The 23,127-nt window shown below is 44.2% G+C and overlaps 1 protein-coding gene across 3 annotated transcripts in view; it reads right to left on the minus strand.

Annotated features, from left to right (window-relative positions):
- Positions 1–10,978, minus strand: part of G3BP1 (G3BP stress granule assembly factor 1) — a 37,771-nt gene extending 26,793 nt beyond the window's left edge. Inside the window, exon 1 of one of the 3 annotated variants that reach the window (XM_025435075.3) lies at positions 10,840–10,978. The gene's annotated coding sequence lies outside the window, so the exon portion shown is untranslated. Of the gene's footprint in view, positions 1–10,124; positions 10,147–10,203; positions 10,343–10,839 lie in introns of those variants that run through there. The other 2 variants (XM_025435076.3, XM_035715572.2) reach the window with 2 other exon arrangements.
- Positions 10,979–23,127: the final 12,149 nt, after the last annotated feature.

The following is a 23,127-nucleotide window of genomic DNA, read 5'->3' on the forward strand; positions in this document are numbered from 1 at the left end:
AGAGGGAGAAGCAGGCTCCGTGCAGGGAGCCAGGCGTGGGACTTGATCCCAGGTCTCCAGGATCAGGGCCTGGGCCGAAGGCAGCACCAAACCACTAAGCCACCCGGGCTGCCCTAAAATCTGCTTAGACTTATATTCCATAAATAAACTAACTCCACTCTTATGATTTTTATTATTATGAGTGGGATACTTACACTAATCTGAGAATACATCTCCGTGTATTTACTAGCAGCAGGTATGGATGATCCAATTTCAATTTTTTCAAGTGCAGTAAGTTTTATCTGGTTACTTTCTCACAACTTTCAGGGCTAAAGTCTAAGAGCCAAGCATTCTCCTAAAAAGTTCTTAGTTTCACCTTCAAATTGGTCTTAAAATATCTATTTACTTTGCTTTTTTAGAAGATTGTATCAGAATACTTTCTGTTTAAGTTTTCCAAGTTTAGGGCCCCTAGGCGGCTCAGTGGTTGAGCATCTACCGTGGGCCCAGATCGTGATCCTGGAGTCCTGGGATGGAGTCCTGCATCAGGCTCCTCACAGAGAGCCTGCTTCTCCCTCTATGTCTCTGCCTCTGTGTCTCTCATGAATAAATAAATAAAATCTTTAAAAAAAAATAGTTTTCCGGGATCCCTGGGTGGCGCAGCGGTTCAGCGCCTGCCTTTGGCACAGGGCGCGATCCCGGATCCTGGAGACCCGGGATCGAATCCCACGTCGGGCTCCCGGTGCATGGAGCCTGCTTCTCCCTCTGCCTATGTCTCTGCCTCTCTCTCTCTCTCTGTGTGTGACTATCATAAATAAATAAAAATTAAGAAAAAAAATAGTTTTCCAATTTTAGGAAGGAATGCACTTTTTGCCTGTAATACTATCATTTTTCCAACAATACCATTTTGTGTTGGCACTTGGATCCCTCAGAGCAAACAATGAAAAGCATGATTAAGGTACAGTACATGGGGATGCCTGGGTGACTCAGCGGTTGACCATTTGCCTTCTGCTTGGGGAGAGATCCCAGAGTCCTGGGATCGAGTCCCGCACTGGGCTCCTGCGGGAGCCTGCTTCTCCCTCTGCCTGTGTCTCTGCCTCTCTCTGTGTGTCTCTCATGAATAAATAAATCTTTAAAAAAAATTCCTACTTAACCCCAAGTTACTAGATTGCATGGCAACTTTAAAGAAGTTTCCATCAATAATTTTGCTGAAGTTCACAAGAACGTTAAATGTGCTTCCTTTAACGGAGTCTAAAAAGCTGTAATTATTTCTGTTCCAAAAGCAGGGAACCATGATGAAGACCAGTCATAATCCACCTGAATTTTTAATAGTAGAGCTTACTCTGGCAAAGTCAATGATCTCAAAATCCTGCGTTCAGCCCAGGTCTCCTGCTAAACAGAGTTGCTTGAGATTCTTTCTCCCTTCCCCTTTGCCCTACCCCTACACTCACAAGTGCTCTAAATATTTAGAAATAAACTCTAAAAATTAAAAAAAAAATTTTTTTTTTAAATAAGACCTACCAGTTCTCACGGAACATATCCTGAAGTATTAAAATACCAGTCAAGCAGTCTGGGTGGCTCAACAGTTTAGCGTGGCCTTCAGCCCAGGGCATGATCCTGGAGACCAGGATCGAGTCCCATGTCAGGCTCCCTGCATGGAGCCTGCTTCTCCCTCTGACTGTGTCTCTGCCTCTCTGTCTCTCATAAATAAAATCTTTAAAAAGAAATCAAAAATGTTCCAATGAATCTATTAACTCTCTTCTAGATATATACACAAGTCACTCATGTGCACAAGACAAACTGAGAAATTAACTGCCACCCTATTTCTAAAACCTAAGAATCACCTATGTGTCTGTCATATGGGAAATGGATGGATTAAGTTGCATTTATGCCTATTACTCAAACCTCCTTTATCTAAGATCATCAAATGGGGCACTTATAAGATAGAAAAGCAGTACTATTTATATTTATAATTATAGCAGGTTAACTAGAGTGAATTAGGGCTGTCCCTGGGAAACCAAGACAAAGTCATCCTATTTATAGCGGTCAAAGTCAGCATGAAAGAGATCTCAAAAACAATATTAAAATGAAAAGTCAGCACCTGAATATGTACTGCAAAACAGCTTTTAAACGTGTTTAGAAACATCAGATATTGTTCACAGGTACGTTTATTTTTAAAACAGTATGGACGTAAAAACAAACAGATCCAAGGAACAGAATACTTATGAAATATATGCACAGGGCAGCCCGGGTGGCTCAGTGGTATAGCGCCGCCTTCAGCCCAGGGCGTGATCCTGGACACCCGGGATGGAGTCTGCATCAAGTCTGCATTGGGTTTTCCCAGCATGGAACCCGCTTCTCCCTCTGCTTGGGTCTCTGCCTCTCTCTCTCTCTCTCTCTCTCTCTCTCTCATGAATAAATAAAATCTTTAAAAAAAAAAAAAGAAAAATATATGCACACATAAACGGACAATTGGGATTTTCAATATTAAATGCAGATAATCTGACAGAAAAAGGATAGCTCTGTTCAACAAATGGTGGATCAGTTACACACTCAGATATAGAAAAAAATGAACCCCCTTCACGCATCGCATCATCTTAAAATTTAACTCAATGGCATGCCTGGGTTGCTCAGTGGTTAAGTATCTGACTTCAGTTCAAGTCATGATCTCAGAGCCCTAGATAAAGCCCCAAGAGCCCCAGTCAGGCTCCCTCCTCGGCAGGGAGTCTTCTTGTCCTTCTGCCTTTCCCCCACTGTTTGTACATGCATTCTCACACTCTCTAAATTTTTTTAAAAATTTAACTTGAAGTGTTTTACTTTATTATTTTTTTTTATTTTTATTTATTTATGATAGTCACACAGAGAGAGAGAGAAGCAGAGACACAGGCAGAGGGAGAAGCAGTCTCCATGCAGGGAGCCCGACGTGGGATCCGATCCCGGGTCTCCAGGACCGCGCCCTGGGCCAAAGGCAGGCGCCAAACCGCTGCGCCACCCAGGGATTCCCGAAGAACTATCAAAACCGAGTACCAATCCTATAAAATATGAGCAAGAAATAAAGAAACATTCCACCAAAGAAACTATCTGAATGCCAAGTAAGTCCATGAAAATGTCAATCATTAGTAATCACAGAAATGCAAATTAAACCCACAGTGAGGTACCACTACACCTGCTAGAACGACAAAAATTTTATTTATTTTTTTAAGATTTTATTTATTTATTTATTCATAGACACACAGAGAGAGAGAGGCAGAGACACAGGCAGAGGAAGAAGCAGGCTCCATGCAGGGAGCCTGACATGGGACTCGATCCAGGGTCTCCGGTATCACACCTCGGGCTGCAGGCGGTGCCAAACCGCTGCGCCACCGGGGTCTGCCTGTAGAACGACAAAAATTTTAAATGCTAATATTGGCCAGGATACAGAGTATAACCCTCAAAACTCTGCTGGCGAGAATGTTAAATGGTACAACCACTTTGGAAAAGTTAGGCAGTTTCTTAGGAAGCTTTAAACAGCCAAAAGCTAGAACCAAACCAAATATCCACCAGCAGATGAGTAAACTATGGTGTACTTACAGGAGAAAAAAATTCAAAAGCACATACTGTAGGATACCACTTACATAAAAACTGCAGATTGCATAAAATGCATAAGATGCAATTTTCAGTGACAGCAAATAAATTCCTCCGGGCAGAAAAGACAGGAAATAGGAAAGAGACAATGCAAAGGGGCATGGAAAAACTTGGGGGTGATGGGTGTGTATGTTCACTATATTGATTGTAGTGAAGGTTTCACAGATATAAACAGTGACAAAAATTACTGTACACTTTAAATATGTGCAGTTAAAAAAGCTTTTAAAAAATTTTTTTAAAGATTTATTCATGAGACACAGAAAGAGAGGCAGAGAGAGAAGCGGGCTGCTGTGGGGAGACTGATGCAGGATTCAATCCAAGGACCCCAGGATCACAACCTGAGCCAAAGGCAAACGCTCAATCACAGAGCCACTCAGGCATCCCTAAAAAAATTTAAGATTTTATTTATTTCAGAGAGAGAGGGCAGCCCGGGTAGCTCAGCAGTTTAGCACTGCCTTCACCCCAGGGTATGGTCCTGGAGACCTGAGATCGAGTCCCATGTCAGGCTCCCTGCATGGAGCCTGCTTCTCCCTCTGCCTGTGTCTCCGTCTGTCTCTCTCTCTCTCTGTCTCTCTCTCTCTCTCTTCGTGTCTCTCATGAATAAATAAATTAAATCTTAAAAAAAAATAAAGTGTTATTTCAGAGAGAGAGAGAGAGAGAGTCAGCACAAGCAGTGAGGGAAGGGCAAAGGGAGAACCAGACTCCCCAGTGAGCAGAGAGCCAGGGGCCAGGCTTGATCCCAAGGCCCTGAGATCATGACCTGGGCAGAAGGTAGAGACTTAATTGACTAAGCCACCCAAGCACCCCTAAAATATTTTTAATTCCAACAAAAACAGCCTAGGAGAAGAGTGGAATGGGAACCTATGTAAGAAAAGAAATCCTACTTAAAAGAGTGATGCAAAATGCTAATCGTCAATTCTAACTGCTAGGATATTGAAGTGGTCTTTTTATCCTATTTTAATAATTTATCAAAGACCAATAAGAAAAAATAAACACCAAAGGTTTTTATGTACTGACAGGAGTATATATTAAATTGTCATAAATTTTGTAGCAAGCTTATGCTATGTATTCAAACATTTGAAATTTGGTTTAGGTATTAAGAAAAACCAAAATGTTTTCTTAGAACCAGAGAAACTTTAATTTCATGTTTTTTAAGATTTTATTTGTTCATGAGACACACAAAGAGAGAGGCAGAGACACAAGCAGAGGGAGGAGCAGGCTTCATGCAGTGAGCCCAATATGGGACTGGATCCCAGGACTCCAGGATCACGTCCTAAGCCAAAGGCAGACACTTAACCACTGAGCCATCCAGGTGTCCCAGAACTAGAGAAATTCTAATATAAAAGCCACTGTCTATGCTCAAAGCAAGAGCACTATCACCATCACTGGATCTACTATTCAATCTATTTTCTAAACTCTTCACATTTACCACCTGTCACTTCCTTTCAAAATTCTTCATGATAGCTCCTTGGAGAAATGGTTGACCCTAGGGCTGGGAAAGGCAAAATACAAGGTGAGCCTTAGGTACCTGATAAAGAAAATGCTTTTAAAAACAAAAAACACAAAGCATAGGGGACTACTAAAAGGACACAAGGGCCAAAATTGGAACAATCTGAGCAATTAAATAAGTAAAAAAAAAAAAAAAAATCAAAGTTAGATAACATTGGATTAAGAACCCAAAGAATAAAATATCCATGACTCCATAGTGATATAAAGAAATTAGTGAAAAAATAAAAAATTAAAAAAAATAAATTAATGAGTAAGAAAATAAAGTCTTAATAAAATAAACTGGACAGAAGAAACAAATCTGCCCTACAGAGGAATTTCAAAGGCAGAAGAAACAAAGGAAATAAAGAATCACCATTAAAACACTACAAATAATAGCCACAAGCGGTTCAGCGTCTGCCTTTGGCTCAGGGCTGGAGTCCTGGGATCAAGTCCCACATCGGGCTTCCTGCATGAAGCCTGCTTCTCCTTCTGCCTGTGTCTCTGCCATTCTCTCTCTCTCATGAATAAATACATAAATTCTTTTAAAAAAAAATAGCCAAAAGCAAGATCCACTAATAAATGCTGAAAGGAGGGAACCTTTAAAGAAACAGTATTAGAATAGCTTCGAAGTGTCTCCCCCAAATACTTAATAATTACAATGGTAGCTTTAATATACAGCTAATACAGGTCCACAAATTCAGATCCTCCTCCCCCGGGCGACTTTTTCTAAATATATAAACTTTAAAATATATATTTTTTATTTATTTATTCAACAGAGGAGAGCGCATACACGCAGGGGGAGCAGCAGAGGGAGCGGGAGAAGCAGGCTCCCTGCACAGCAGAGAGCCCGATGCCAGCTAGATCCCAGGACCTGGATGGACATCATGACCCAAGCCAAAAGGCAGACGCTCAACTGAACCAACTGAGCCACTCAGGCATTGGGGACTGGTTTTTAATAAACAAAATAAGAGAAAAAACCCTAACCTGGCAGACTTTAAGTACCACTTTATTCAACTTACCAAGGCTAAATTCAACCAGTAAATTAATGTCCCCCTGATGTGATAAGAAGACTTAAGTCTCACCTCTGTGGTATTCTTTCCCCCAAATTCATAACCTCAGTCTACTTACTCATGATGTAGCCCAACTGAGATCAAGGGTCAAGATCACAAAAAACAGAAACTGTCACATATCAGAGAGAGACTAAAGAGACAGGAGGACTAAATGCAATGGGGGTATATCTTGGATTGGATCCTGATACAGAAAAAGGACATTAGTAGAAAAAAAAATAAGGAAATCCAAATAAGGGCAATCATTTAGTTAACAGTATTTCATTCAATGTCAATTTCTTAGCTATCTTAAACTCAAAAGAAGAAACTTCAAGACAGAGCTGAAAAACTTAACAATTCACTAGTTTGTCTTGGTTTTTTAGCATCCATTCCCCACTCCAAAGTTAAAAGCCAGTCAGATGGATTTATAATTAGGCAACAGTCTATGTTCTGTCTCATAGACTGAAATGTAAAACTATCTTGTAATTAATACTACTGTCTCATCTACAAATTCCTAAAAACATGAATTTCCCACCCTTCAGATCTCACAAAGCAAAGAGCAAGCTCAGAGTCCAGAGTATACTTGAGGTATAGCCTACAAAAGCCTAGAAAGTCAAGTATTTGTCACACACCTTCTAAATTCTGAAACTTTCAAACGTTTTTGAGTAAGGAAAAAGCTAAGATAGAACAGTCTACAGTGCCCTACTAGATATACAAGCTCTACAAAATATACAACTATTTGGGTTTCAGAGCTTGTTCTTTTTATAAGTAAAAAGATAAGAACACTAAGCTATGTAAAAGCACTTTTAGAACATAAAAGGGCTATACAAACACACAATGATACTGTTACATAGCCAATTAAGTTAACAGCCACCAAGGATGACATCCCTACAAAGCAGAAGTGTGTCCCATCTAGGAGGCCCCTTTTTCTGAACCAGCTCTAACATTTACTTTAATGATTATTAAATACCTGAGGCACCTGGGTAGCTCAGTCAATAAGCATCGGACTCTAGGGTTTTGGGTCAAGTCTTGATCTCAGGATTGGAACATCAAGCTCCCAGTGGGGCTTCACACTCACTGTGGAGTCTGCTTGTGACACTCTCTCCCTCTATCCCTTTCCTTCTCCAGCCCCCACCAGCTCACTAGCTCATGCTCTCTCTCTCTAAAATAAAGAAATCTCTAAAAAATTATCATTAAGTAACGGAAAGACAACAAGGTGAACAGCTAAACAATATCACATGACGGACCACCAGAGAACAAAAGGAGAAATCTAGCATTCAAAGCCATCTAAAAACATTTACTAAGGCCACAATCTGTGAAATTTTTTGAATTACTTTGTTTCATAAAGCCCACTCTTCGTGTGGAGATTATTCCTAGCTCTTCACCGTATTACCTGGCTTGCAATTCAACTTCTCTGGCCAAAGCCAAACAGGGTGTCCAAGAATACTTCAATAAAAGTATAAAGCTGATTTTTGAGATTTAAAAATATAATAAGGGGATCCCTGGGCGGCGCAACGGTTTGGCGCCTGCCTTTGGCCCAGGGCGTGATCCTGGAGACCTGAGATCGGGTCCTACGTCGGGCCCCCGGTGCATGGAGCCTGCTTCTCCCTCTGCCTGTGTCTCTGCCTCTCTCTCTCTGTATCTGTGACTATCATAAATAAAACTTTTTTTAAAAAATAATAAATAATAAAAATAAAAAAATAAAAATATAATAAACCCAATTAACCACCAGTGTGTGATCACCAACTACAAGTGAGATTACAATTGCTGAGTCTAAATTTAACTCCATGCTGGAAGGACAGTGTTGCAACTAAAGGTTTTTCTCACTAGTTGTTAACTGAAAGGGTGGGGGGCATTTTTTAAACCCATCTGCTGAACAATGCATAACCGAATTCTAAAATATCATTTAAAAAAAATGAGTTACAAAATGTGAAAAAATCAGAGAGATAACTTTATTAAACGGGCAAAAAAAAAAACACTGCTTTCAGTTACAAATTGAGGCTTTATATTAAATTTCATTTCTTACCTGCCATTGCCCTATTCATCCTATGAACCATATACAATTCACAAAGGTAAAAAAGCTTAAACTAACCTCTACCCTTTACTTTCTATTCAAAGTACTATAACAAGTCAAATAATGAAAATTACAAGAACTACTGCAAAATAGGTCAGCAACAAACATTACCAAATCTTCTGATGCACTCTTAGCAGACTGTCAGCTGAGAACAGCAAACCTAATGTGAGTTAAATAAAGAACAAAGAACTGCCTACTTTTCTATCAGAAATACAAAAGCCTAAACAGAAAGGATTTAGCAATAACAGAAGTAACCTGACTTGGCTGGGAAGAAGGAAGGCACGCTACTCTCATATTATTACAATCTGCTTCATTTGTTCTTAATAAATCCATACATGGAGAGACACTGGGCTACCAATTTGTAAATTACCAGTTTTCATATTCCTACCCAATGGAGGCCGGAGGCGAGGCAAAGAACAGGCTAAGAAATATCTGAAAGGGAAACAAAATTCTTCCTCAATTAAGGCACAAGCAAATGTCATCCTAATCTATTTTACCCTGAGCACTAACACCATTAGCTGGACTCCAAGTTAACAGTTTAAATGTATGTTATTATGTTTTAAAATTTGAAACCTAAAATGCTAACTCAATAGTTAAGACCATCTAAATAAAGGTAACTAGAATTGCTACATGAAGGCACGTTTTAAGTAAAACAATGTTACAGTCTAAAGCAATACCAACTAAACATTAAGAACTTGGACCATACAATATTTTGATCCTTTATTGCTACTTTCTGTTAAGAAACATGGAAAGTACGGGTAAATGGAAACACTTACAAATATTAAGCTTCCTTGTAGTGTTTTAGTTTGCTGAGGAGGATGTAAATGCTAAAGTTCCCTCTGTCTGCAAAAAATTCTTATTCAAAGTCTAATCCTAAAGGCTTTAAAAAACAAATAAGAGGGAGTGCATGGAGCCTGCTTCTCCCTCTGCCTGTGTCTCTGCCTCTCTCTCTCTCTCTGTGACTATCATAAATACATATTTAAAAAAACAAAAACAAAAACAAATAAGAGGTTGAAAGCCATTCCAAGCAAAATTAATTCATTAGAGCCAATGCCCAAACTTTTGTTAGTTTTACCTCAAGTAGAGACGTTTGTGATGTCAAGTAATGGTCTGGACCTGTAACTATTTTATTAAGACAGGGAGCATAATGGCTTTTAGAAATCGCAAATATATAAGCTCCCCTCTGAAGGTGTGTTCCATACTCGCATATACTACACGCGGGAGCCGAACAGTAAACGGTAAACAAACGAAATGAATGTAGAGAGGCTTTCACCCACAGAAGATTCCGACTTTAGCCCCAAGGGCACGATTCCTCACACACCTCAATCACTCATAATTCACCGAGCATAAGCTCCAGAGGCTTAATTCATATTGTAGCCGGGCACCGTCCTTTCCACCCCGACTTCACATTTCAACCCACCCATCTGAACAAACCCCCCGCTCGGCCCCGCATGTTGTCCAACGACAAAACGAGCAAGTTTTGAACTATCTCACGGACGGTCTTTCTCAAAAGTCTGCCTCGGTCAAGAAAAGACGAAAAAGGTCTAAGGTGTCAGCGCAGAGCCTGACGCCCGCGGCCGCCGGGGATTTCCCACCGTCGCGGGGCGAGTTAACAAATCTGCGCAGGAGCCCGGGCCGCGCTCGCCGGCACTTCCGCGCTGCCTTTCTCCGGAAGCTCCGCGGGCGGCGCATCCATCAGCTGGCCGTGCGCTCACACGCGGACCGCAAGCCCAAAGCCCTCCGTGTCCTTTGTCGCCGCGCCTCCCTGCAAGCCCACAAGCGGCCCCAGCACAGATGCCGCCGCGCTGGCCTCCCCGGGGACCAGTGCTCCCTCCGAGGGCACCGGCTCCAGGACGCAAACAGGCCGGGGGCCCGGCGGTCACGCGGCCCGGGGGCCCCCGCTGCCTGCCCCTTACCGTCGGCGCGCCGGGGACCGCGTCTCTCCGCCTCTGGACGTCCGGATCCACTGCAAAAAAGGCAACTCGCCGCACCTACCTCGCCGGACCGCCGTGGAGTACAGGAGAGCCACCCAAGTTGCTCAGCACAGGGCCCGGCTCAGAAAAAAGAGCGGTTACTCCTTCCACGCATCCTCCGCGCCTTCGCCGCTCCCCCCTTCCACTCCCTGTAAAACCCGGGAGCAGCAGCACTTCTGCTTCCCAAGCCCAAGCCTCCTCGCGCTCCCGGGCCGGCCCGGGCCGCAGCCCCTCGCCGGGAGCGGGGCGGGGGCGGGGGGGGGCGGGGACTCTGCGGGCGCGCGGCAGCGGGAGAGGCCGGCGAGCAGGCCGCGCGGGGCCCCGGGCTCCCGATACGGCCCTGGGGCCCGGGCGGCGGCCGCCGCTCGCTCCCGGCCCGCGCGACCGTTGGGCGTGGCACGCGCATGCGGCGGACGCGGACACGGCCACGCGCGCCGACCGGTGAGAGCGCGGCGCGGAGGGGGCGGGGAAACTCCGCGCGCCCGGGCGCCCGCCTGCGGCCGTTGGGGGGGGCGGTGCGCACGCCTCGCGCGGAGGCCACCACCACCACCACCGCGCCGCCGCCGCCGCCGCCCGGACTTCTCTCTCAGGCGCCCCGGCTCGTCTCGGCCCCGGGGCCGCCCTGCCCCGCCCCGCCCACACCCACACCCGGGCGTACCTGCGCGGCTGAGAGGGAGAGGAACAAGCTCTGCTCCACGGCACGGCGGAAGGCGAAATCCCCTCACGCAACTGCGTCCGCACACACGCGTGCTCCGTCGCCGGTCTATATAACCGTGCCTCAGCCTAACTTGCTGCGGCCAGGTCGAGCAGCCGGCTGACCAATCCCAACTGCGTCCTCTGCGCTCTTCGAGCAGCGATTGGGCACTGACTCGGGGTGAAGGCGTGGCTCTTGATTGGCTTTGACTCCTGCCTATGAGACTCTGAGGATCTCGTTTCCCTAGTAACGGATTGGCACGGAGGGCGGCCAATCACTTCACGGGACGTCGAAAGGAGGGCGGGGAGTCCTTTGAGTGATGTCCAGAGCAGCCAATGAATGCGTGGGGCCGCTCCCATTCGTCAAGATGTGTTTCCCCTGGGCGGAGATCCGTTGTCCGTGCAGGAGCGGTTGCTCCACAAGGTGGGGCCCGTGTACTTTGGGGAAGTAAACCCCAAGCAGCTAGGAGGTGGGCGCCGGGGAGGCCAAGGGAGCCCCCGGCCAATCGCAAAGCGGGAAGGGTCTGATTGACGCGGGGGTGGGACTGCGCCAAGGAGACCGAGCCCCAGGGCCGCCGTGCCCTCCGGGGACGGTTCCGAGGCGCTCCGGCCCCGGGCTCCAGTCCTCTGTCCTTTCTTTCCCTCGCTTGTTGGGTCTAGCCCCTGAGTCCCCCTCTCCCGCCTTTTCTGCACCGTTTGGCTCTAGGGAAACCAAGTGCGAAAGTTCCCGTTGCTTGGGGTTTTTTTTCTTCCTCTTAGGGCAACTTTTTTTTTTTTTTTTTCTAATTTCCATGTGGCGGCCTAAGGGCACTGGCTGGCTCTCAGCATTAGTCAGCACTCCGGTGGGACAGTTGAGGGGACCTTCCTAAGGTCGCTGGAGAGGTCGCACGTGAGAGCCGCCGCGGAGCCCGAGAACACGGGTCTGCGCCGCCGGCTGCTGGTGGCAAGTGCCGGGGGCCCAGGCCGGCCGCGGGCCCCGCTCGCCGAGGTCTTCCCGGCCGTAGCTGCCGACGCGCCGCAGCCTGGGAGGTCTGCGCCCCGCTCGGGGCTCAGTGCAACATCCTGCGCGTCACCGCCGCTGCCATCCGGCCTCCGATCGGCCGCGCTGTGGGGCTGCCCTGGCGTCTCCGAGGGGCGGCTTGCCAGACCCCTGCACGCCCGCCCGCCCGCCCGCCCGCGGCTTCCCGAAGCTCTGCTGGGGCTCGGCGGCGCGCCAGCCCGGTCCTGTCCACGTCTCTCGGGGCTTCGTTGGGCCCTCTGTTGGGCACCATGAGCGGTGTGTAAGGAGACAGAGACGCCCCGGCCGGCTCTCGTTCCAGGCTCGTGGTCTCCCGTGAAGTTCTGCAGACAGTTTGGGAGTGGAGCGCCCGGAGCGCCTCTGCTCGGGGAGAAGGGGCGCCCGCAGCCACCTGCCGGGACCCGGGCGCATCCCCTCTAGCTCCCCGCGCGGGGACCGGCCCCAGACAGGGCTCGCGGCCGCCCCAGAGACCCAGCGAGCGCGTCCCTCCGGCCCCGCAGGTCCCGCTGCCCTGTGGCCCCAGCTCACTCCGCACTTAGGAAGCTCCTAGCGAGGGCTGGGCCCGGAGAGCAACTGAGCGCCGCCTCGGCTCTCGTCACCCTGTTGGGCCGACCGGGGCGCTTCGCTGGGTCGGGAGCCCCCACCCCCACCCCCTCCCCCACCCCCTCCCCCTCTGGAGGGGGAACAGGCGTCTAGGACAATGAAGGCACCGGATGGAACCCAACCCGGAGGAGAAACGCCGTTAAAGTTTCCTAGAGTAAGGACCCCCCCCCCCCCCCCCCCGCCCCAGCCCCACACCAGGATCGGGTCAGCTGTGCTAAGGAATTCGGAGTTTTATTCTGTTGGGCAGTGCAGAGCCCCTGAAAGGGTTCTTAAAGAGATTTCCTTTTACAAGAAGACTCTCCAAATTGAAATGCTAATGAGAGATTTGCAAAACTTTAAATTTGCTGATTAGTAATTTAACCCAGATGGCCTGTGATAGAGTCAAGGCTATTCTTGGATCACATTTGGAGGGAATTTTAAGTGATACGGCTATTTTTGTAAGGCTATTTGGCAGTCAACTATTAAAATTGTGTATATCATCCAAAACAATAATAGTACTTCTTGCTTTATAGCCACACTTTTTTTTTTCCATAAGAAGTGTATATCAGGGTGTTGAACTGCAGCATTGTCAGCTTTGTTACAACTCTTAAGAACTGAAAATGTAAAAAAAAAAAAAAAAGAAAGAAAGAAAGAAAGAAAGTACTGAAAATGTAGAGGCACCTGGGTGGCCCAGTGATTGAGCCTCTGCCTTTGGCTCAGGTGGGGATCCTGGGATCAAGTCCCACATCCGGCTCCCTGCATGGAGCCTGCTTCTCCCTCTGCTTGTGTCTCTGCCTCTCTCTCTCTGTCTCTCATGAATAAACAAATAAAATCATTTTTAAAAAACTGAAAACGTAATTGCTCATTAATTGACAAACTGGTTAACCAGTTGATGAACCAAAATGTAATTGCTCATCAATTGACAAACTGGTTAACCAGTTGATGAACCTATATTCTAAAACTACATCACAGTGATATGCATATAATATAGAATATCATGCAGTAGTTTTAAAAAGAAGAATTATACAGATATGGATGGGTCTCCTTTTGTTATTTGGATTAACTGAAAAAAAATCAAGTTCAACAAAATATACAGTGAATTCCCATTTATGTCAAAACGCCTGATTTCAGTATGTTAAAATCAATATGTAAATGCATTGGAAGAATTTTAAATTTAAAACAATAGTTATTTCCCCTAGAGAATCCCCCAGGTTGAGAGTGATGAGGATAATGTATTATTCAAAAGTTTTACAATGAGACTGTGTCCATGTACTGTGTTGTATAATGGGAGGTTGGAAGAAAAGAAGGGGAATTGGATTACCAGAGGGAGAAGGTAGACAAGAACCCTCACGTGGCCATTGCTATCTTCCACAGGAGAGAGCAAGTTGACATTCTGTGGTAGCTTCCTCACTCAGATCATAAAAACTGGGGATGTCTGGGTGGCTCAGTGGTTGAGTGACTGCCCTTGGCTTGGTCCTGGGATTGAATTCCTCATCCAGCTCTCCACAGGGAACGTCCTTCTCCTTCTGCCTAGGTCTCTGCCTTTATCTCTCGTGAATAAATTATTTTTTAAAAATCATAAAAACCCTCAGCACTCAGGTGCTGGATACTTAGTAAATGTTCAGTGAGTAATTTACTACAAATGAATTGTGTGGAACACTGGTTCTAAAGCAGGGGAGTCAGGGGAGATTTTCCCCCAGGAGACTTGTGGCTTTAGTCACAACTGGGTAGAGGGACTACAGGCATCTAGTGGGCAGAAGCGAGGGATGCACAGATGCACTGGAAAGACACCCACACCCCTGCCATGACAAAGGATTTTCTGGCCAAAAAAGTCAATAGTGCCAAACCTCTCAGAGAGACCCTGATCTGTCTTCCTGAGTCGTGTAGGGGAGAGTCCCCAGCCTCCTGCTGGTCTTTCTCTCTACTGGCAAGCAAAATCTGGATACCTCTCCTGTACACTACTTGACCCTTCTTTCTGCCAATTCTCCCCAAAGCTATGAGAATCAAGGTAGGGAGAAATGTGACCAAAACCCCAGAAAACACACTTTAGTGGGGGTATGGGGGAGAGGGAGGGGCATGTGGGGGGATTACTAGGTAAGGAATGATCCTAAGAATGTCAATGCAGTGTTCCCCAAACAGCTAATCATTTATGGAGGATGCTTAAAAATATGTGCCTTTGCATTTATTAAACTCTCACCTGTGAACAAAGATCTAGTATAATATTCATTACAGCACTGCTTGTACTAGAGATAGAAAACAACCCAAAAATGGAGCTATATGGAACTACTCTTATGGTGGACTGTCATGCAACCATAGAGAAAATGAGGCAGGTCTATGTGTACAGTTACAGAGCAATCTGCAAAGTGAAGAATAATGGAAAGAGTAAAAAAAGGGGGACAGTAATCCATGGGGCAGTTATTTCTATTAAGGTATGCTGGATTGTTCTAGTTATCTCTACACATTCCTGGATGGTGTTGCTGTACATGCATAGGTTACATCTGGAAGGATCACAAGAAACTGTTAATGATTGCTAACAGGGAGGTGAACTTGGGCCCTGTAAGAGAACAGCTTAGTTTTCATTCATCCAAAGTACACTTTGGTACTGATAATTTTTTTTTAACATGTGCATGTATTATTTTTCAAAAGAAATTCAATGTTAAGTGCAGATGTTAAATATAGGAACTACAAATATGGAAACTTTGATCTTTAAAACAGGATAGGGATTAAGAGTACACTTATCTTGATGAGCACTGAGTAATTTCTAGACTTGGTGAATCATTATATTGTAGACCAAAAGCTAATATGTTAACTACACTGGTATTAACATAAAATATGGGCACCTGGCTAGCTCAGTCGTAGAGCTAGAGCATGAGACTCTTGATCTCAGGATTGTGAGTTGGAGCCCACCTTGGGTATGCAGATTACTTGAAAATAAAATCTTTAATAGAAATAAATTTAAAAAAAAAACACCTTATCCTTTTATAGGTATATGAGGAATTTTGAAAATGAACATCAAAGTTTTAATCAGCCTGCCTACCAGACTACAAACATCTTTTACTTTTGCTCCTTAGCATACAAAAATCTAAAGAGACACTTTACTGGCTTAGAAACACATGCCTAACGACGCCTACATAGTTCAGCGGTTAGGGTCTGCTTTTCGCTCAGGGCATGATCCCAGGTTCTGGGATCGACCCTGCATCGGGGAGCCTACTTCTCCCTCTGCCTATGTTTCTGTCTCCTCTCTCTGTCTCATGAATAAAGAAATAAAATCTTAAAAAAAAGAAACGCATGCCTAATTGGATTTCTCCTTTTTTGGCATTGACTGTCTGCAAACATAGGACTTCCTGAAACTCTATGGAATGCTGATCATGAGCCAGGCAACCTTGTGAATATTCTCTACAAAGATGATGTCATTTATGCCCACAAAAAATATATATTTCTCATTTCTCAGAAACAGGCTCAGAGAGGGTAAGCAACTAGCCCAAGGTCACACAGCTGAGGTTGGAAACTAGGTCCCTCTGACTTCAAATTCATCTTCATTTACCTACTTCTCAATACTGCCCAGGGAAGAAGAATATAGCCCAAAGTAAGAAAAGGGGTTTGGCCTCCTCAGAAATCCCTGAAAGGCTGGAATTATTTCAGGGCCTCAAGTATGCCATGAGGTAATGCTACAGAAACAGCTTTCCAGGTGATTTGAGAATTCTGATAACCATGGCAAATTCTAGAAATCTGCAGGATTTTAAAATTTTAAAAACATATATTACAATATACATAGATATAAATCCCCAGACCATGTAGTTTATTAAAAAGAGCATCTTACAAATTATGTACAGTATGTCATGCATGCTTTAAAAAAATACCAAAAACGATATATGCATATGTATTTATTAGTGTTTGTGAAACCACAGAACAAGGTCTGAAAGAATGTACAGCAATCTGATAGTTACTTCCTCTGTGGAAAACAGTGATAATGAGGATTTGAAGGAAACTCACTTTATCTAGATTGTTTAAAAATTTTTACATTAAGAAACTTTCCTTGTATTATGTAATTTAAAAAGTAACTTGGGGGGCACCTGGGTGGCTTAGTCAGTTAAGCATCTGACTCTTGATTTCAGCTCAGGTCATGATCTCAGGGTGTGAAATCAAGCCCCACATCAGGCTCCACATGCAGTGTAAAGTCTGCTTGAGATTCTCTCCCTCTACCACTCCCCCTGCTCTCTCTCTCTCTCTCGCATTTTAAATAAATAAATAAATAAACAAATAAATAAAATATTTAAAAAAAAAAAAAACTGGCATAACCATAAGCGTGGCTTCTAAGTATTTACTGTATGTCAGACACTGAACTAAATATTTTATGAACATTATCTTATTTCTCACAATAATGTTATGAGATAGGTCTAATTATTATCTTTATCTTACAGGGAAAGAAACTCAGGTTCAGAGAGGTTTGTTGCCCAACACAGCTAGGAATTGAACACAGGTTTGTCTAGAGTGTCTCATTACACATAGCTTTAAATCCCTGATGCCTAGAGAAGTACTGCAGTGGCCAAAGGGCTCATGCCTTATCTGAAGAGTCCTTGGTGGTCGTTTGTATATATATATATATATATATATATATTTTTTTTTTTTTAATTGAGATATAGTTGACAGGCAATGTTACACTGATTTCAGGTGTACCACATAATGACTCAACAATTCTATACATTAGGGATCCCTGGGTGGCGCAGCGGTTTGGTGCCTGCCTTTGGCCCAGGGCGCGATCCTGGAGACCCGGGATCGAATCCCACATCAGGCTCCCGGTGCATGGAGCCTGCTTCTCCCTCTGCCTGTGTCTCTGCCTCTCTCTCTCTCTCTCTCTCTGTGACTATCATGAATAAATAAATAAAATCTTAAAAAAAATATTAAAAAAAAAAAAAACAATTCTATACATTAGTGTTCCCATGATAAATGTAGTCACCATCTATCACCATACAACATTATTTTTTTAATAATAAATGTATTTTTTATTGGTGTTCAATTTACCAACATACAGAATAACACCCAGTGCTCATCCCGTCAAGTGCCCCCCCTCAGTGCCCGTCACCCATTCACCCCCACCCCCCACCCTCCTCCCCTTTCACCACCCCTAGTTTGTTTCCCAGAGTTAGGAGTCTTTATGTTCTGTCTCCCTTTCTGATATTTCCTACCCATTTCTTCTCCCTTCCCTTCTATTCCCTTTCACTATTATTTATATTCCCCAAATGAATGAGAATATATAACGTTTGTCCTTCGATTGACTCATTTCACTCAGCATCGTACAACATTATTACAATATTATTGACTATATTGCCTATGCTGTACTTTTCATTTTTATGACTTATTGTATTTTTTTCTGACATAGCTGTTTCCAGTCCTTCCAAGTACCTGGCAGGATTATACTGTCCTGCCCTCCTATAGACAGGTATGACCACATGCTCTGCTTTGGCCAAAACAAGGTGAGCAAATGTGACACATCTCTCCTCCAGGAAGAGAAGTCTTTGGAGCTAGTGATTATTTGCTGAGCTCTTCCCTCCCCACACCAGCCCCCATATTCAATATCATTCTATTTGGGGAATTTCCCTTAACCTGGGTCCTTGAGCTGCTCCTCCAAACTGCCCAACCTGCAATGGTCATATGACATAAACAAGAAGAAAATCTGTTGTTTTAAGCCGTTAAGGTTTTGTGATGGTTTGTTGCTATAGCATTACCTGGCCTGTCTTGCCAGTTACAGATAAGTTTCTAGATCTTCCAGTTTTTTACCAGACACTCAAAATCTGGATCATTCAGTGTTCTTTCTTAACATTTTATTAATGGTATAAAAGTGTCTGGTCCTCACTTTTTTTAAAAGATTATTTATTTGAGAGAGAGCACATACGCAAGCAGGTGGCAGGGCAGGGGCAGAGGAAGAGGAAGAAAATCTGAAGTAGACTCCATGTCCAGCCTGACTAGGGGCTCCATCTCAAGACCCTGAGATCATGAGCCCAAACCAAGAGAGGTCATTCAATCAACTGAGCCACACAGGTGCCCCTTGGTTCTTACTTCTAAAAATACAATGAACATATTCTAAGAAGACTATAGTTGAATTTATTCTTTTTTTAAAAAGATTTTATTTATTTATTCATGAGAGACAGAGAGAGAGAGAGAGAGAGAGAGGCAGAGACACAGGCAGAGGGAGAAGTAGGCTCCCGGCAAGGAGCCCCATATAGGACTGGACCCCAGATCGGGATCACGCCCTGAGCTGAAGGCAGACGCTCAACTGCTGAGCCACCCAGGTGTCCCGAATTTATTCTTTTTTAAAACTTTATTTGGAATTGATATATTTCATAAAAATGCTTTTCTTAAAAAAAAATGCTTTTCTTGGTCACTGAAAAGTAACATTGGTACAACTATGCTTACATGTCATGCTACAAATAGATTTTATTTATTTAATTTTTAAAGGTTTATTTATTTATTCAGAGAGAGAGAGAGAGAGAGAGAGAGGCAGAGACACAGGCAGAGGGGGAGAAGCAGGCTCCATGCAGGAAGCCTGACGTGGGACTCAATCCCGGGTCCCCAGGATCACACCCCGAGCTGCAGGCGGCACTAAACCACTGCACCACCAGGGCTGCCCTACAAATAGATTTTATTTATTTATTTATTTATTTATTATTTATTTATTTATTTATTTTACAAATAGATTTTAAATTGTAAGATATACAGAACATAAAATTTACCACTTTAACCATTTTTAAGTGTGCAATTCTGTGGCGTTAAAGGTATATTCACACTGTTGTGCAACCAAGCTCCCATGTTTATAAATGTTGTCAACTAATTAAAAAATATTTTGAGCATTTTAGGAACTAAATAAAATATGTCTGCAGACCAGCTGCAGCCAAATCGCAACTCTTCCTGATACCATGCTGCCTGCACCAAGCCTGCACCCCAAGCCACCTGTGCTTGGCAGCCCTTCTCTTCCCATGCATAGGCTTTTCTGAGGGCCTTTTCAGCTCAGAACCTTTGATCCTAATCTGAAGGTTCCTTGATGGATAAAGCAGTGAGGCAGCCAGCGTGTACCTCTGCTATAACACAAAAAACAGACACTTGGTATTCCAGAGGGAGTAGACTACAGCTACAAAGGCCTTTCTTTGCAGAGCTTGACCCCAGCATCTGCCAAAGGGTCACTCCAGTAGGGTGAGGTCCAGAGGTAGGATATACCAGAAAGAAGATACCCACCACTTGTCTGTGAACTTGTCATCTACACATGACTACAGTCTATATACTCCTATCATCATAACAACACTGGGAAACGGCTCATTTCCCAAGCCCACTGGTTTAGTGCTAAATCTACTTACTCAAGTTTACAAGGCCAGTAAGAAGACTCCTGCGTAGTCTGGAACTCAGAATTCCTGAATTCTGCTTTTCTTTTCTTTTCTTTCTTTCTTTTCTTTTCTTTTTTTTTTTTTTTTAATTTTATTTATTAGAGACAGAGAGAGAGAGAGAGAGAAAGAGAGAGAGGCAGAGACACAGGCAGAGGGAGAAGCAGGCTCCATGCAGGGAGCCTGACATGGGCCTCAATCCCAGGTCTCCAGGATCACACCCTGGCCTGAAGGCGGCGCTAAACTGCTGAGCCACCAGGGCTGCCCTGAAATCTGCTTTTCAAAAAAATTTTTTTCCTGAGATTCTTTTTTTTTTAAAGATTTTATTTATTTATTCATGAGACACACACACACACACACACACACACAGAGGCAGAGACACAGGCAGAGGGAGAAGCAGGCTCCATGCAGGGAGCCCATGTGGGACTCGATCCCGGGTCTCCAGATTCACGCCCTGAGCCGAAGGCAGATGCCCATCTGTTGAGCCACCCAGGCGTCCCTCCTGAGATTCTTAATACATATTATAGAACACATGGCAAAGAGAAATAGGAAAAAACAGAAAGAAAAATCAATAATATTGGAAATGGGTGAGAGTAGCACACATAGATCTGAAGATATGAAAGCATAGTTCATAAAACTTCTTTGAGAGGCAATCTCATTATCAAAATTGAAAGCAAACAGCAATTCCACCTTAGGAATTTATTCTACATAAACATTTAAGCAAAGATCTATGTATATGAACTGTCATTACATCATCATTATTAGCATTAAGAGATTGGAAGCAACCTGTATATCAGTGAGAGACTATATCAAGAATATGTCAGGGGTAAGTAACAGGTAGTCTATGTAGCAGTCGAAATAAGAGGGGCTTATATTTGTAATGTAACAAGTCTGCAGTCAAGCTGCAGCTGGCATTAGTTCAGTGAGCACACAGTCAGAACCAGCATCTCTGTAATTCTCTTGGCATTTTCCTCATGGTTGTACTCAAGGTACCATGCCAGTATTCTCAGCAGGAAGGGGAAAGGAGTAATATCTGTTTTCCTTGTGAAAAAAGCAAGAGCTTTCCAGAAACATTCTGCTTCTGACTCACTGGCCATAGCCATGTCATATGGGCACTCTTGGCTGCAAGGGAGGATGGGAAAGCAAACATTTAGGGTATTTGGGGATCTGGTCCTTACAGTAGCAAGATAAAAAGACTGGGAGTGAGGGTTGGATTAGCCAACCAATGGTTTCTGCCATAAGGACTAGTTATACTTTTTTTTTTAAGATTTTATTTATTTATTCATGAGAATACACAAAGAAGAGAAAGAGAGAGGCAGGGACACAGGCAGAGGGAGAAGCAGGCTCCATTCAGAAAGCCTGACATGGGACTCGATCCCGGATCTCCAGGATCACACCCTGGGCTGCAGGTGGCACTAAACCAGTGAGCCACCGGCGCTGCCCAGGACTAGTTAAATTATGGTACAACTGAATACTATATAGCATTATGTATCACTAAAAAGAATGAAGGGGATATCCACAAGTAAAGAATAAACTATAATATTTTGTAAAGTGACAAAAGCAAGGTGCAAAATTGTATATAGATGCCTTTTGTTTATTTATTTACTTTTTATTTTTTTAACTTTTTATTTTTTTAACTTTTTATTTTTTTAAGATTTTTATTTATTTATTCATGAGAGACACAGAGAGAGAGAGAGAGGCAGAGACACAGGCAGAGGGAGAAGCAGGCTCCATGCAGGGAGCCCGACGTGGGACTTGATCCCAGGTATCTAGGATCAGGCCCTGGGCTGAAGGCAACACTAAACCGCTGAGCCACCCGGGCTGCCCTGCCTTTTGTTTAAAAAGGGGTAGTCAGGGTAGGAGGGAGACTTATTTTCCCCATATACCCTTCTGTGCTGTTTGGAATTTTTTAAATAGTATGTACATCAAGAGCCTATAATCCTGCATCCATTCCAGATAACTTCTATAACATTTGCTGTGGTTCATTTCAGGCTGAGTTGTTATGTAAATAACTGGAATGTATGCAGATTATGTATAGGAACTATCATGCACATTTTCCTCTCCTCATTTGTCACGTGCACTGAGTTTCCGTTTCCGTAATGCTGCCTCTCATTAAGTTGTGCTCTCTCTGCTTCACCTCCCCTCTTCCCTAATTCTTTGACCTATTCACTCTTCCTCTGCCTTTCCTTTAGTGCCCCCGTCCCTTTCACAGTTGTGCCCCAGTATACAGTTGTGCCCAGTGCTACTAAAATGTTGAGCCTTGCCTTCACTGGACCTAAGGAAATGCTTGGCAGGTCACAAAGAGGTATGAAGGGTTAAGGGGTGAGCATTTTGCCAGTAGGGGAAGAGCCATGTCAGGGAGGCCAGGACCAATTCCAGCAATTAGAATTCTAGTATTTTTTGATGCCTATCATGTGCCAAGTAATGCGCTAGGGGTTTGTAGACAGTATCATTTATGTTCTTCCCAATAATACCACAAAATAGTTTTCTTTGAGAAACCCATATGTCCTGGTTTGCCTGGAACAGTCATGGTGTATGCCTATTGTCCTGGCAACCCCTTTTACTCTCAAAAGGTTTGATAAAAAATTGTATAGTCACCCTAACTATCCTGGTTTTAAAAGTGAGGATATTAAGGTTTAGAGAGGTAAAGTGATCTGCCCAAGGTTATACAACTGGCAAATGATAGGGCTAAAATTCAAACTCTGGTGTCTATGGCTCTATATGGTTTATTTATTTATTTTTTCATGAGAGACACAAGGAGAGAGAGAAAGAGGCAGAGACACAGGCAGAGGGAGAAGGAGGGTCCCTGCAAGGAGCCCGATGTGGGACTCGATCCTGGGACTCCAGGATCAGGCCCTGGGCTGGAGGCAGGTGCTAAACCTCTGAGCCACCCAGGCTGCCCTCTATATGGTTTATATGGACTGAAATGTGTTCCCTCCAAATCCACACATTGAGACCTTAATCCCCAAGGTGACAGTGTTTGGAGATGGGCCTTGAAGAGTTCATAAAGGTTAAATGGGGTCATAAGACTGGGATCTAATTCCATAGGGCTGGTGGCCTTAGAAGAGGAGGAGGAGATACCAGAGCTAGCTCTCCCTGCCATGTGAGGACATGGCGAGAATGCAGCTATCTGCAAGCCAGGAAGAGCAATCTTACCAAGAACTGAATCAGCCAGCACTATGGCCTTGGACTTTCCAGCCTCCAGAACTATGAGAACTGGGAGAAATAAATATTTTTTAAGCCCTCCAGTCTGTGATATTTTGTTATAGCAGGCTGTCAT

This window comes from Canis lupus, chromosome 4, assembly GCF_003254725.2.
Source record: "Canis lupus dingo isolate Sandy chromosome 4, ASM325472v2, whole genome shotgun sequence".
In the NCBI taxonomy this organism is placed as follows: Eukaryota; Metazoa; Chordata; class Mammalia; order Carnivora; family Canidae; genus Canis; species Canis lupus.